The following is a 15,521-nucleotide window of genomic DNA, read 5'->3' as shown; positions in this document are numbered from 1 at the left end:
TGCATCAATTGGTCTCAACCCACCTGGATCAAAGGAGAATGAAGAACACCAAGGACACAAGGTGATTACAAGCCCAAGAAACAGAAAGGGCCGCATGAACCTGAGACTGCATCATCCTGAGACCAGAAGAACTAGATGCTGCCTGGCTACAACCAATGACTGCCCTGACAGGGAACACAACAGAGAACCCCTGAGGGAGCAGGAGAGCAGTGGGATGCAGACCCCAAATTCTCAGAAGACCAGACTTAATGGTCTGACTGAGACTGGAAGGACCCCAGTGGTCATGGCCCCCAGACCTTCTGTTGGCCCAGGTGAGGAACCATGCCCGAAGCCAACTCTTCAGACATGGATTGGACTGGACAATGGGTTGGAGAGGGATGCTGGTGAGGAGTGAGCTTCTTGGATCAGGTGGACACTTGAGACTGTGTTGGCATCTCCTGCCTGGAGGGGAGATGAGAGGGTGGAGGGGGTTAGAAGCTGGCGAAAAGGACACGAAAAGAGAGTGGAGGGAGAGAGCAGGCTGTCTCATTAAAAAAAAAGGGGGGGGCAGGGGCGGGGCCAAGATGGCGGACTAGGTAGATGCTACCGCAGATCACTCTTGCAACAAAGACTCGGAAAAACAAGTGAATCAATCACATACTTAACAATCTAAGAACTCTGAACAACAAACACAGACTTACAGACGGAGAGTGAACAAATACGGGCAGACAGATCGTTTTCAGAACCAGGAGCCAGCATACCAGGCAGGTGACCTTCGGAGCCCGATTTGGGGCAGAGCCCCAGGAGGCAGACGGCACAGACAAGGGGCCCAGCCCTACACCCCCGAACCCATCCCAGGAGGAAGTCTAGCTGGTTGGCACGGGCGGCGTAGCGGCGCAGCCGGTGGGAGAAGCACCCGGGAGGCAGTGACAGATCTTGGAGCGGGGAGAGCAGCGTCCCAGCCGGGGAGCCGTGCCGCCGGGAGATTAGCTGGAAGCAGGCGTGGCGCAAGCAGGGGGATCACCTATATTTCCCTAAAGCGACCCTGGGGGGGCGCCCACACGTTCGTGCGGGGGACGCCCACCCTGTTCGCGTGTGCGGCGCGGCACACCTGAGGGAGAAGTCCCCGAGAGGAAGTGACTGGTCTTGGAGCGGGGAGAGCAGCGTCCCAGCCAGGGAGCCATCCCGCTGGGATTTGGGCAGGCGCGGGTGGAGCGTGAACACGGAGATCAGCTCTATATTCTGAGGGGCTACACTCCTAGCTCTCTGATCCCTCCCCCACCCTCCCCAGGTGGCTCCATTAACATCCGAATACCCTGAGCCAGAGGGAGAATTCAGATAGGGATCTGACTGCATTTTTTTTTAGCTGATTACCTGGAAAAACTAGTTTCCCAGTGATGGCTCGGAGACAGCAGTCCATATCAAACCACATAAAGAAACAGACCATGACAGCTTCTCCAACCCCCCAAACAATCTTGGAATTATCAGATACAGAATATAAAAAACTAATTTACAGAATGCTTCAAGACATCACAAATGAAATTAGGCTAACTGCAGAAAAAACCAAGGAACACACTGCTAAAACTGTTGAAGAACTCAAAAAGATTATTCAAGAACAGAGTGGAAAAATTAATAAGTTGCAAGAATCCATAGAGAGACAGCATGTAGAAATCCAAAAGATTAACAATAAAATTACAGAATTAGACAACGCAATAGGAAGTCAGAGGAGCAGACTCGAACAATGAGAATGTAGACTGGGACATCTGGAGGACCAGGAAATCAACACCAACATAGCTGAAAAAAAATCAGATAAAAGAATTAAAAAAAATGAAGAAACCCTAAGAATCATGTGGGACTCTATCAAGAAGGATAACTTGCGAGTGATTAGAGTCCAAGAACAGGGAGGGGGGACAGAAAACACAGAGAAAATAGTTGAAGAACTCCTGACACAAAACTTCCCTGACATCATGAAAGACGAAAGGATATCTATCCAAGATGCTCATCGAACCCCATTTAAGATTGATCCAAAAAGAAAAACACCAAGACATATTATCATCAAACTTGCCAAAACCAAAGATAAACAGAAAATTTTAAAAGCAGCCAGGGAGAAAAGAAAGGTTTCCTTCAAGGGAAAATCAATAAGTTCAGACTACTCAGCAGAAACCATGCAGGCAAGAAGGGAATGGGACAACATATACAGAGCACTGAAGGAGAAAAACTGCCAACCAAGGATCATATATCCAGCAAAACTCTCCCTGAAATATGAAGAAGAAATTAAGATATTTACAGATAAACACAAGTTTAGAGAATTTGCAAAAACTAAACCAAGACTGCAAGAAATGCTAAAGGAGCTTGTTTGGCCTGATGACAAATAATATCAGATACCAGCACAATACAAGGTCACAAAACAGAACGTCCTGGTATCAACGCAACTCAAATAGGGAAAGCACAAAAACAAACAAATTAAGATTAATCCTAAAAAATAAATAAATAAACAAAATAATACACATGACAGGGAATCATGGAAATCAATAGATAAATGATCACAATAATCAAAAAGAGGGACTAAATATAGGGGGCATTGAACTGCCAGATGGAGAGTGATACAAGGCGATATAGAACAATACAAGTTAGGTTTTACTTAGAAAAATAGGGGTAAATAATAAGGTAACCACAAAAAGGAATATCAATTCCATAACTCAAGAAAAACGTAACGACTCAACTAACATAAAGTTAAACATTATGAAAATGAGGATCTCACAATCTACTAAGAAAAACGTCTCAGCACAAAAAAGTATGCGGAAAAATGAAATGGCCAACAACACACGTGAAAAGGCATCAAAATGACAGCACTAAAAACTTATTTATCTATAATTACGCTGAATGGAAATGGACTAAATGCACCAATAAAGAGACAGAGAGTCTCGGACTGGATAAAGAAATACGATCCATCTATATGCTGCCTACAAGAGACACACCTTAGACTTAGAGACACAAACAAACTAAAACTCAAAGGATGGAAAAAAATATATCAAGCAAACAATAAGCAAAAAAGAAGAGGAGTAGCAATATCAATTTCTGACAAAATAGACTTTAGACTTAAATCCACCACAAAGGAAAAAGAAGGACACTATATAATGATAAAAGGGACAATTGATGAGGAAGACATAACCATATTAAATATTTATGCACCCAATGACAGGGCTGCAAGATACATAAATCAAATTTTAACAGAATTGAAAAGTGAGATAGACACCTCCACATTTATAGTAGGAGACTTCAACACACCACTTTCGGAGAAGGACAGGACATCCAGTAAGAAGCTCAATAGAGACATAGAGACATGGAAGACCTACTTACAACAATCAACCAACTTGATCTCATTGACTTATACAGAACTCTCCACCCAACTGCTGCAAAATATACTTTTTTTTCTAGCACACATGGAACATTCTCTAGAATAGACCACATATTAGGTCGTAAAACAAATCTTTGCAGAATCCAAAACATCGAAATATTACAAAGCATCTTCTCAGACCACAAGGCAATAAAACTAGAGATCAATAACAGAAAAACTAGGGAAAAGAAATCAAATACTTGGAAACTGAAAAATACCCTCCTGAAAAAAGACTGGGTTATAGAAGACATCAAGGAGGGAATAAGGAAATTCTTAGAAAGCAACGAGAATGAAAATACTTCCTATCAAAACCTCTGGGACACAGCAAAAGCAGTGCTCAGAGGCAAATTTATATCGATAAATGCACACATACAAAAAGAAGAAAAAGCCAAAATCAGAGAACTGTCCCGACAACTTGAACAAATAGAAAGTGAGCAACAAAAGAATCCATCAGGCACCCGAAGAAAACAAATAATAAAAATTAGAGCTGAGCTAAATGAGTTAAAAAAAAAAAAATGAGTTAGAGAACAGAAAAACAATTGAAAGGATTAACAAAGCCAAAAGCTGGTTCTTTGAAAAAATTAACAAAATTGATAAACCATTGGCTAGACTGACTAAGAAAAACAGGAAAGGAAACAAATAACCCGAATAAGAAACGAGAAGGACAACATCACAACAGAGCCAAATGAAATTAAAAGAATCATTTCAGATTACTACGAAAAATTGTACTCTAACAAATTTGAAAACCTAGAAGAAATGGATAAATTCTTGGAAAAATACTACCTACCTAAACTAACACATTCAGAAGTAGAACAACTAAAAAGACCCATAACAAAAAAAGAGATTGAAACGGTAATCAAAAAACTTCCAACAAAAAAAAGTCCTGGCCCGGACGGCTTCACGGCAGAGTTCTACCAAACCTTCAGAGAAGACTTAACACCACTACTACTGAAGGTATTTCAAAGCATAGAAAAAGACGGAATACTACCCAACTCATTCTATGAAGCTACCATCTCCCTGATACCAAAACCAGGTAAAGACATTACAAAAAAAAGAAAATTATAGACCTATATCCCTCATGAACATAGATGCAAAAATCCTCAACAAAATTCTAGCCAATAGAATCCAACAACACATCAAAAAAATAATTCACCGTGATCAAGTGGGATTTATACCAGGTATGCAAGGCTGGTTTAATATCAGAAAAACCATTAATGTAATCCATCACATAAATAAAACAAAAGATAAAAACCACATGATCTTATCAATTGATGCAGAAAAGGCATTTGACAAAGTTCAACACCCATTTATGATAAAAACTCTTACCAAAATAGGAATTGAAGGAAAATTCCTCAACATAATAAAGGGCATCTATGCAAAGCCAACAGCCAATATCACTCTAAATGGAGAGAACCTGAAAGCATTTCCCTTGAGAACGGGAACCAGACAAGGATGCCCTTTATCACCGCTCTTATTCAACATCGTACTTGAAGTCCTAGCCAGGGCAATTAGGCTAGACAAAGAAATAAAGGGTATCCAGATTGGCAAGGAGGAAGTAAAGCTATCACTATTTGCAGATGGCATGATCTTATACATGGAAAACCCTAAGGAATCCTCCAGAAAACTACTGAAACTAATAGAAGAGTTTGGCAGAGTCTCAGGTTATAAAATAAACATACAAAAATCACTTGGATTCCTTTACATCAACAAAAAGAACACCGAAGAGGAAATAACCAAATCAATACCATTCACAGTAGCCCCCAAGAAGAGAAAATACTTAGGAATAAATCTTACCAAGGATGTAAAAGACCTATACAAAGAAAACTATAAAGCTCTGCTACAAGAAATTCAAAAGGACATACTTAAGTGGAAAAACATACCCTGCTCATGGATAGGAAGACTTAACATAGTAAAAATGTCTAGTCTACCAAAACCCATCTATACATATAACGCACATCCAATCCAAATTCCAATGTCATATTTTAAAGGGATAGAGAAACAAATCACCAATTTCATATGGAAGGGAAAGAAGCCCCGGATAAGCAAAGCATTACTGAAAAAGAAGAAGAAAGTGGGAGGCCTCACTCTACCTGATTTCAGAACCTATTATACAGCCACAGTAGTCAAAACAGCCTGGTACTGGTACAACAACAGGCACATAGACCAATGGAACAGAATTGAGAACCCAGATATAAATCCATCCATGTATGAGCAGCTGATACTTGACAAAGGACCAGTGTCAGTCAATTGGGGAAATGATAGTCTTTTTAACAAATGGTGCTGGCATAACTGGATATCCATTTGCAAAAGAATGAAACAGGACCCATACCTCACACCATGCACAAAAACTAACTCCAAGTGGATCAAAGACCTAAACATAAAGACTAAAACGATAAAGATCATGGAAGAAAAAATAGGGACAACCCTAGGAGGCCTAATTCAGGGCATAAACAGAATACAAAACATTACCCAAAATGATGAAGAGAAACCAGATAACTGGGAGCTCCTAAAAATCAAACTCCTATGCTCATCTAAAGACTTCACCAAAAGAGTAAAAAGACCACCTATGGACTGGGAAAGAATATTCAGCTATGACATCTCAGACCAGAGCCTGATCTCTAAAATCTACATGATTCTGTCAAAACTCAACCACAAAAAGACGAACAACCCAATCAAGAAGTGGGCAAAGGACATGAACACACATTTCACTAAAGAAGATATTCAGGCAGCTAACAGATACATGAGAAAATGCTCCGGATCATTAGCCATTAGAGAAATGCAAATTAAAACTACGATGAGATTCCATCTCACACCTACTAGACTGGCATTAATCCAAAAAACACAAAATAATAAATGTTGGAGAGGCTGCGGAGAGATTGGAACTCTCATACACTGCTGGTGGGATTGTAAAATGGTACAACCACTTTGGAAATCCATCTGGCGTTATCTTAAACAGTTAGAACTTCCATACAACCCAGAAATCCCACTCTTCGGAATATACCCTAGAGATACAAGAGCCTTCACACAAACAGATATATGCACACCCATGTTTATTGCAGCTCTGTTTACAATAGCAAAAAGCTGGAAGCAACCAAGATGTCCGTCAACGGATGAATGGGTAAATAAATTGTGGTATATTCACACAATGGAATACTACGCATGGATAAAGAACAGTGATGAATCTCTGAAACATTTCATAACATGGAGGAATATGGAACGCATTATGCTGAGCGAAATGAGCCAGAGGCAAAAGGACAAATATTGTATAAGACCACTACTATAAGATCTTGAGAAATAGAAAAAACGGAGAAGAACACATACTTTTGTGGTTACAAAGTGGGGAGGGAGGGAGGGAGGGAGAGGGTTTTTTATTGATCAATCAGTAGATAAGAACTGCTTTGGGTGAAGGGAAGGACAACACTCAACAAAAAAAGAAGGGGGGGGAGTAATTGGGAGTGTGTAGCAAGGTGTATATGGGCTTTTGGGTGAGAGACTGACTTGATTTGTAAACTTTCACTTAAAGCACAATAAAAATTATTATTTTTTTTTATTAACTTTTATTGAGCTTCAAGTGAACGTTTATAAATCAAGTCAGACTGTCACATATAAGTTTATATACACCTTACTCTGTACTCCCACTTTCTCTCCCCCTAATGAGTCAGCCCTTCCAGTCTCTCCTTTCGTGACAATTTTGCCAGCTTCCAACTCTCTCTATCCTCCCATCCCCCCTCCAGACAGGAGATGCCAACACAGTCTCAAGTGACAACTTGATATAATTAGCTCACTCTTCATCAGCATCTCTCTCCTACCCACTGTCCAGTCCCTTTCATGTCTGATGAGTTGTCTTCGGGAATGGTTCTTGTCCTGTGCCAACAGAAGGTTTGGGGACCATGACCGCCGGGATTCCTCTAGTCTCAGTCAGACCATTAAGTACGGTCTTTTTATGCGAATTTGGGGTCTGTATCCCACTGATCTCCTGCTCCCTCAGGGGTTCTCTGTTGCACTCCCTGTCAGGGCAGCCGTCGATTGTGGCCGGGCACCAACTAGTTCTTCTGGTCTCAGGATGATGTAGGTCTCTGGTTCATGTGGCTCTTTCTGTCTCTTGGGCTCTTAGTTGTCATGTGACCTTGGTGTTCTTCATACTCCTTTGCTCCAGGTGGGTTGAGACCAATTGATACATCTTAGATGGCCGCTTGTTAGCATTTAAGACCCCAGATGCCACATTTCAAAGTGGGATGCAGAATGTTTTCATAATAGAATTATTTAACCCACAATAAAAATTATTTTTAAAAAATTATATGAAAAAATAGGCAAAGAACTTGAATAGATATTTCTTAAAAAATATATACAAATAGCCAATAAACAGATGAAAAAATGTTTGACATTATTAGCCTTTAGAGAAATGCAAATCAAAATCACAATGAGATACCATTTCACACCCACTAGGGTGACTATAATTAAAAGGACAGACAATAACAAACGTTGGTGAGAATATGGACAGATTGGGACCCTCATACACTGCTATTGAAAATGTAAAATGGTACGGCTGCCGTGGAAAACAACCTGGCAGTGCCTCAAACAGTTAAACATACAACTACCAAATGACCCAGGAATTCCACAACTATATATACTCAAGAGAATTGAAAATTCAATTTCATACAAAAATTTGTACATGGATGTTCATTGCGGCATTAGTCACAGTAGCCAAAAGGTGGAAACAACCCACGTGTCCATTAACAGATGAATAAATAAAATGTGGTATATCCATACAATGGAATATTATTCAGCCACAAAGAGGAGTGAAGCTCTGATTCATGCTACAACATGGATGAAACTTGAAAGCATGATGATGAGTGACATAAGTCAAACACAGCATGACATTGTATGATCCCTCTGTTATGAAATTTCCAGAACAGGCAAACGCATAGAGCCAGTAGGATTATTGGTTGCCAAGGGCTGGAGTGGGAGGGGGAGGAGAGCGACTGCTAATGTTCATGAGGTTTTGGAGGGGAATAAAGAAAACATTCTAAAATTGATTGTTGTTATGAAATTGTGATGGCTGCACAACTCTGTGAACATACTGAAAGCCATCGAATTGCACTTATATATATATATAGGTAGATAGATAAATAATTCTTTATTTCACGCAGCATTTGGAAAACAGAGCAACAACAAAAATAAAGCAAAAGATTGCTAGGTTAGATAAGTTACAAATTAGTAAGAAAAATATGACTATACTAATGGAAAATGAACAAAAAGTTAATTAAAAAAAATACAAAATGGTCCGTAAATGTATGGAAAGTTTAGCCTCCTCGGCAGAGCAAAGAAAATGCCGATTAAGTTGAACTATTAAATACCATTTTCAATACATCAAAATGATAAAAAATAAAAACACTGGTTCCACTCCAAGGCTGGCGAAGTTATCATGGTTCAGTGTAAGGGGCTCTCATAGATTAAAAAAAAAAAAAAAGTAATGAATAAAATTTAGGTAACGCTTCTAGAAAGCTATTTGACAGTAAGTATCAGTAAAAAAAAAAAAAATTTTTTAATCAGTAGCTTTAAAACTATTTAAATACTTTGATCCAGTTATTCTGCTTCTGTCAATTTATTCTAAGGAAGTCATCAGAAATGCATTCAAATATGTCTTAACAGTTATTTACTGTATCAGTTAGAACTGCATTTGGCTGATATAACAGGAGCCTGACAGTGGCTTAAATAAGCAGGGTGATTATTCTGCTCACGTATCAAGTAGTCCAGAGTTCAGCAATTCAGAGCTGGTGCAGCATCCCCATGAGGCATGCCATCAGGGACCCAAGTTCCTCAAGTGTTTCCACTCTACCACCCAGAGCAAGTAGCTGCCTTCCTTACACCTAAAAATGGCTCCAGCACTCCTAGGTTTCATGTCTGCGCAGGATGAAGGGAGAAAGGCAAAAGTTCACGCTTGCCAAGTCTGTCCTTTTGTATCAAAACACCAGTAGCTTTATCAGCTTGTGTGTCTTAACTCCCCAGACCTGAAAACCCCAGTGGTGTAGTGGTTAAGAGCTATAGCTGCTAACCAAAAGGCTGGCAGTTCGAATCCACCAGGCCCTCCTTGGAAACTGTATTGGGCAGTTCTACTCTGTCCTGTAGGGTTGTTATGAGTTGGAACCAACTTGATAGCAATGGATTTGGTTTGGTTTACCAGTAGCCCTGTGGCACAGTGGTTAAGAGTTGTAGTTATTAACCAAGAGGTCAGCAGTTTGAATCCGCCAGCTGCTCCTTAGAAACCCTATAGGACAGTTCTACTCTGTCGTATAGGGTGGCTATGAGTTGGAATCTACTTGTGGGAACAGGTTTGTAACAGAAGCTGGGAGGTATGTTTAATTAGGCACACAATCATTCCTCCCATCTAAAGTGGGGTCCCACTAATGAGGACGATGCAACAGGTAGCCCACTTAATTACAAAACCCCCTATAGCTATCATCAGGTTTTTTAATTTTACTGACTTGGGAAAATGCTCATAATGTAATGTTAAATGAGAAGCTGGACACAGAACATATACAATACAATCTCAGTTTTGTTTTAAAAAATATAATTTACATGCACACATACCCACACACGGGAAGTAACAAAATGTTAATAATAGTTAAGTTTCAACATGGTTGGCATTTTGAGTATGAGTATTGATGGATCAACACAGTTTTAATCTTATTAAATTTTTTTCTGTATTTTCTATAATGAACTTATATTACTTTTAGAATAGGAAAAAATGTTATTTCAAAAAAATTCCATAAACTCTCAAAGAAGATAAGTCCAAAATATGTACAATTATTCATTTTCATCGTCATTGCCAAAAGAAAGGAGGCTGCTATTTTTTATTTGCTTTTGTGAGTTCTTTTTAACTGAGTCCTGTTTATTTATTTCATCCTCATTTGTTTTCTTTTTTGAGCTTGCTGTTAGACCTGAATATTTCTCATCAGAGGGACGCTTGACTGGTCTTTGATACAGGACTGGACCTGGCTCCTCCTCCATTTTGGCAGCCTCGATCTCTGCTTTAATTTTCATGACCTCTTCAGCTGACAAGTCTCATTTTCATAAAATCACCACTTGGTGCTGTTCACTTTCTTTGTTGTTGTGATCACCATCTTTGTCTGGGAGCTGAGGCTGGATTCTCTTGGTCTCTATGGTGACAGAGGCTTAAATAAGCAGGGCAATTATTCTGCTAGTGTATCTGATCAGCTGCTTGAAGCAGGCCAGGAATGCCGGCTGCTCTGGTCTCAAGTACGACACCTGGTTCTGCTTGCTCATGGCTGTGCTGGGGAAAAACAGGCTCCCAGGGCCATCTCATGATGTTCAGAGGCTGAATTGCACACTTTAAATGGTGACTTGTATGGTATGTGAATTATATCTCAACAAAGCTGTTATTTAAAAGAAGAACTGGTGTTCTACCGCACCTCACATAAGGCTGATTATTTAACGTTTCACTATACCTATTCCACAAATCTTTTTTAAAAAGTAGTGACAATATATATGCTGGAAGTAGTCTTGGTGGTGCAGTGGTTAAGTGCTCAGATGCTAACCAAAAGGTTGGTGATTTGTACCCACCCAGTGGGTCCATGGGAGAAAGACCTGGTGATCTGCTCCTGTAAAGATTACAGCATAGAAAACCCTATGGAGGCAGTTCTACTCTGTCACATGGGGTCACTATGAATGGAAAATCGACTTGACAGCACCTAATGACAACAACGTATATGCCAGAATCCTCTCCATGAAAGGAATGGTTATTAATGTTTTTTGTTGTTGTGAATTCAACCGAAAATATGGCACACCTTCAGAAAATCTCTGGCAGAAACTACTCTATACTTTTAAAATATCAAGTGGTCAGGATCCACCTTATTCCTTAATGGAGACAGATGTGAGCACACCCTAAGTAAAAGGTCACTAGTAAATACAAAAGGAGCGAAAGCATCACTTAGACAAGTACTGTGGATAGGCTTTCTCCTGAGGGCATGGTTTTAAATTGAAAAGATGAAATTGTGATGCAAGTGTTGGTGACTGTCTTAGACTGGGTTCTCTAGAGAAGCAAAACCAGTAAAGCATATAAATATACATAGAGAGATTTAGAAAACATCTCACATGTCCCAAGTCCATGGATCAAGATAGAGGCTTTTCCTGATTCACATAGCCACCGGGGTTGGTGAACCCAAGATCAACAGGTTGGAGAGCAGGGCTTTTGCTCACAGGCTGTGAAGATTGACAAATCCCAAGATTGACAGGTAAGCTGCTAGCTCAAGTCCCAAGAACTAGAGGTCAGATGACCAGGACCCAGCTGCAGGATCCAGTGCAGGCAAAAGCGAGAACACCCACTTATATTCGGATGCAGGCCACAAGCCCAAGAAAACTCCCTTTCAACTGATTGGCTACTCACAGCAGGTCCCATCATGGAAACACTGAGAATCATGGCCCAGTCAAGGTGACACACAATCTTAACCATCATAGTGAGCAACCTTGTCTATCTCTTTCATCATTCCTTTTCCTGTCATAGTAGATGCTCACTAAATATTTGTTAAATGAATAAAAAAGCTTATAAACTTTTCTCTACCCCTCATCAGCTGAAATGTGTGACACAGCGTTTTGGAGAATGGTTTTAGTGCGTGTTCAAAGAGGAGGCATGTTAGCTACGTGATAGTATTTTCTATCTTGCTCCTACCTCCAACAGATACTTTAACTCAGAATAAGAGGTGGGTTTGTTGCTAAATATATGTTGTTGTTAGCAGCAGTTGAGTACATTTTGACTCATAGTGACATTATATATAATAGAACAAAATGTTGCCTGGTCCTGCTCTATCATCACAATCGTAGCTATGTTTGAACCCATTATTGCAATCACTGTGTCAATCCATCTCATTAAGGGTCTTCCGCTCTTTCACTGACCCTCTACTTTACCAAGCATTTTCTTTTTCCATAAATGAGTGATATCAATTAGAAGCCCCATTGTACAGTAGAGCTAAAAATCTCCGCCAGTTCAGGGTTTCCCAATGCTTGCACAAAAAAGGAATTATAAATTACCACCAGAGATCTGATGGTTCAGTCCTGGTCCACCCATGCTGGGACCTGTGGAGGTGCTCCTTGTTCTCTGCTCACTGGTCCAAGCAGGTCGCTCCATCTGCCCCTGGGCCATATCCACACCACACCACCTTCACTGCCCAGGACAGACATTCCTGCAGGACCCCCCAGGCTAGTCTTCTTGGGTATACAGCGCAGCCCTTCTTCTGTTCCCACTGCAAGCTGGGAGCTCTGAGATCTCTCCCTGGACCAGGCTCTTCCTCTAACTCCCCCACCACAGCCAGCCAGAGTCTAGGCTTTTGAAATTCACCCTTTTGTTACCTGTGTTCTGTGTCTTTCCTTCGCTGAGGAAATGAAGGCGGAGAGTGTCTAAGTAGAGGGGAGGGAAGAAGTAATGAAAAAACCAAGGAAAACACTCCAAAGGCTTCCATTCTGATGATTAAGCCACAGATTTTCTACAAAAGCAAAAAGATGGTAGAAGCTTCAATTCCAGGTGAACAAAGGAGAGGAGGAGGAGCTTGGTGAATCTTCAGTCACAGCTCTGAACTCAGCCTGCTTGTACTAATGGTTGAGTTTCCAGTTAGAGGGTGGGGAAAACATCTAGGTCTTTCTCAAAGATGTAGGTGAAATTGCTTTACACTCTGTTTTCATACCCTTTACCCAGAAGGCCTTGCCTGTATAGCTCTGTGCCGTATTCTTCAGGTGTTAAAGTGAATGCCCAGATGGCACCATCAGCTTCGTGAGACAACAGCAGGCCTGCTTTGCTCTTCATGGGTCACACCAGATCTGGAGACCAGCACTGTCTGAGGCCTCTACCACAAAGAAGGGATCCAGAAACCACAGCACAACCTCAACGGTGAGCAAGCCAACCACATTCCAGTGGGAGAAAGATGTGCTGCAGATAGGCAAGGGCAATGAGAGGTGCCTAACAGTATCCAAAGTCTGCCATGAGGCCTATGCATCTGCCTCCTGGGACAGAACTAGACCCAATGGGAGAAGTTATGGGGATGTGGGGTTATTCAAATAAGAAGGGTATGCACAACACAAGCTAATTTCAGGAAGGAGTCAGTGCCGTTCTTGAGAGTGCTGGCCAGAGTTAGGTGGCATGTTAGGTGTTTTGTGACAGAAATTCTAAATTAGGTAGAGTTTTGATCCAATAGCCTCTATGGCCAAAGCCTACTAGGATTTTATTGTCTGGGTCAAGTTTGGCTGATGTCCTTGTATATTGAAGTAAATATGAAACCAAATAGCCAAATGATCCATTTTAAGAACCAATCCAAAATTTTTAAAAATCTGTTTCTCTTTATTAAAAAGGCATTTTTATGTAATCACTCATAAATACAAAATCTATACTTATTTCAAAGTCCATAAAACATGTAATTACCTACATTGGCTAAACATCCAAATTTATGAATTCACTGATAGCTAAAAGCAATCATTAGGATCATTAATAACTTTCTGGCCCTCTGTCAGAAGAGGGAGAGAGCTGTTCTTCATAAGCCTGGTCTTAGCATTGGCCAAAGTGATAATAATCATCAACAAATATTTGCTGATAATGACGGCTGTGGTATGAAATGTTTACCAAACATTTTGTTTCAGCAAATAGAAATTTGTCTAATGCAACCAGATCTACAAATCATTAACTTTCTACAAGTAAGTCATATACTTCGAGATTATATTTAATTAGCAAAAAAGTTTTTGGAGAGTATGATTAACACTAGTCAGAGGTCAGTTTTTCAAATCTTTAAAATGGGAGTGAAAAGAGATTTATAGACAATCTCTCAGGTAACGTTCAATTCTCAGCATCTAGGACTCCAAAGCTATCCTTGATGATGGGCTCGCTTCAAGAGTTATCAGTCTGTTTCAGTCTGTTTTTCTTAAATTTGAAAGATAGTTATAGCCCAATGGCTAATTTGCTGTTATAAATTGACCTATTTATCTACATTCTCTTTAGATGAGTAATCTCAAAGGAATCTGAAATCTGATTGTAGACTTTCATCTTTTCATATCATCCTCCTTTCTCCTTGCCTACCTCCTTTCCGAGCACACTTCCTTCACAAAACTTGCTTTTATTTCAGCCACCAGAGGAGAAACACACACACGTTCATATATACACACATATAGATACACATATACACACTCACACACAGTTACACACAGACACACATACACCTCTATCTTTTACTTCTATTTGGAAGGGGGGGAGCTCTGTCATGTTCTTTATTTTTTTTAAAAAAATGAGTCTTTAGGGAAAAATAATAATAATTTCAGGAAGTAGCTAACCAGATGCTGATAAAATTGCATTGGAAACCCCAGCCAGCCTCGTTCTGTGGCTCAGCCTTTCTCCTGTGGGTGCCAGCTGTGTGGAAGGGCCTAGTGAGCTGAGGTCCACGTGGATTCACATTGTCCACAGGGAAACCTAGAAGGACAAGTTACACTTCTTGCTGCAAAAAGAAGAAAAAATGGGATAATTTTTTTCTCATAATCTGCACTTTTCTTTACTTTTTGGTTTCACTTGATTATACTTTTTCGAATATTTATTTTAATGATAATCTTACATAATAATGGGTTTGGTAGGCCTTATTTCAGCACTTAGAGATTATTCTGACCAACTTTTGTCCTTATCTTAATTAACTGTTTATATCACTGTTTATCATTCTGAATGCCGGTATTGAAATAGGAGCTGATAGTATTGGTTCCTTCAATATTATAACCATATGACTTTCAAAATGGTGTGAATTTGTGAAGGAGCTGCTATTTGTTGTCCTTATTTAAGTAAGATAAAGGAATTATAAATGGGGCGTACTATGCTCACAGTCAATACGAGAGAGCCCACCTAAGATAAGCCCTTGGAAACTGTAAATTAAATATAAAAACATTCCATGGTGTCTTTCACGAGCCTCGCTGTCACATGTGGGGTGCACTCCCACTCCTTGGCTGGCCACTCTCAGACACTGCCCTTATGATTCCGGAGTGACTGAGGGTCAAGATGCAGAGCAGGATCCTTATGGAGTTCATGCCCCTCAAGCTGAAGCATGAGCTCTGGTACCTGGTGCTTGTACACATTCAGGCTCAAACGGCCAAAGAGGCTTCTGTGTCT

The 15,521-nt window shown here is 40.2% G+C and overlaps 1 pseudogene; it reads right to left on the bottom strand.

Moving 5' to 3' along the window:
• Positions 1–10,179: 10,179 nt before the first annotated feature.
• LOC100655860 (uncharacterized protein KIAA1143 homolog) lies at positions 10,180–10,663 on the bottom strand (annotated as a pseudogene).
• Positions 10,664–15,521: the final 4,858 nt, after the last annotated feature.

This window comes from Loxodonta africana, chromosome 1, assembly GCF_030014295.1.
Source record: "Loxodonta africana isolate mLoxAfr1 chromosome 1, mLoxAfr1.hap2, whole genome shotgun sequence".
Lineage (NCBI taxonomy): Eukaryota > Metazoa > Chordata > Mammalia > Proboscidea > Elephantidae > Loxodonta > Loxodonta africana.
The sequence above is the reverse complement of the archived record's forward strand: the minus strand, read 5'-3'. Positions and strand labels throughout refer to the sequence as shown.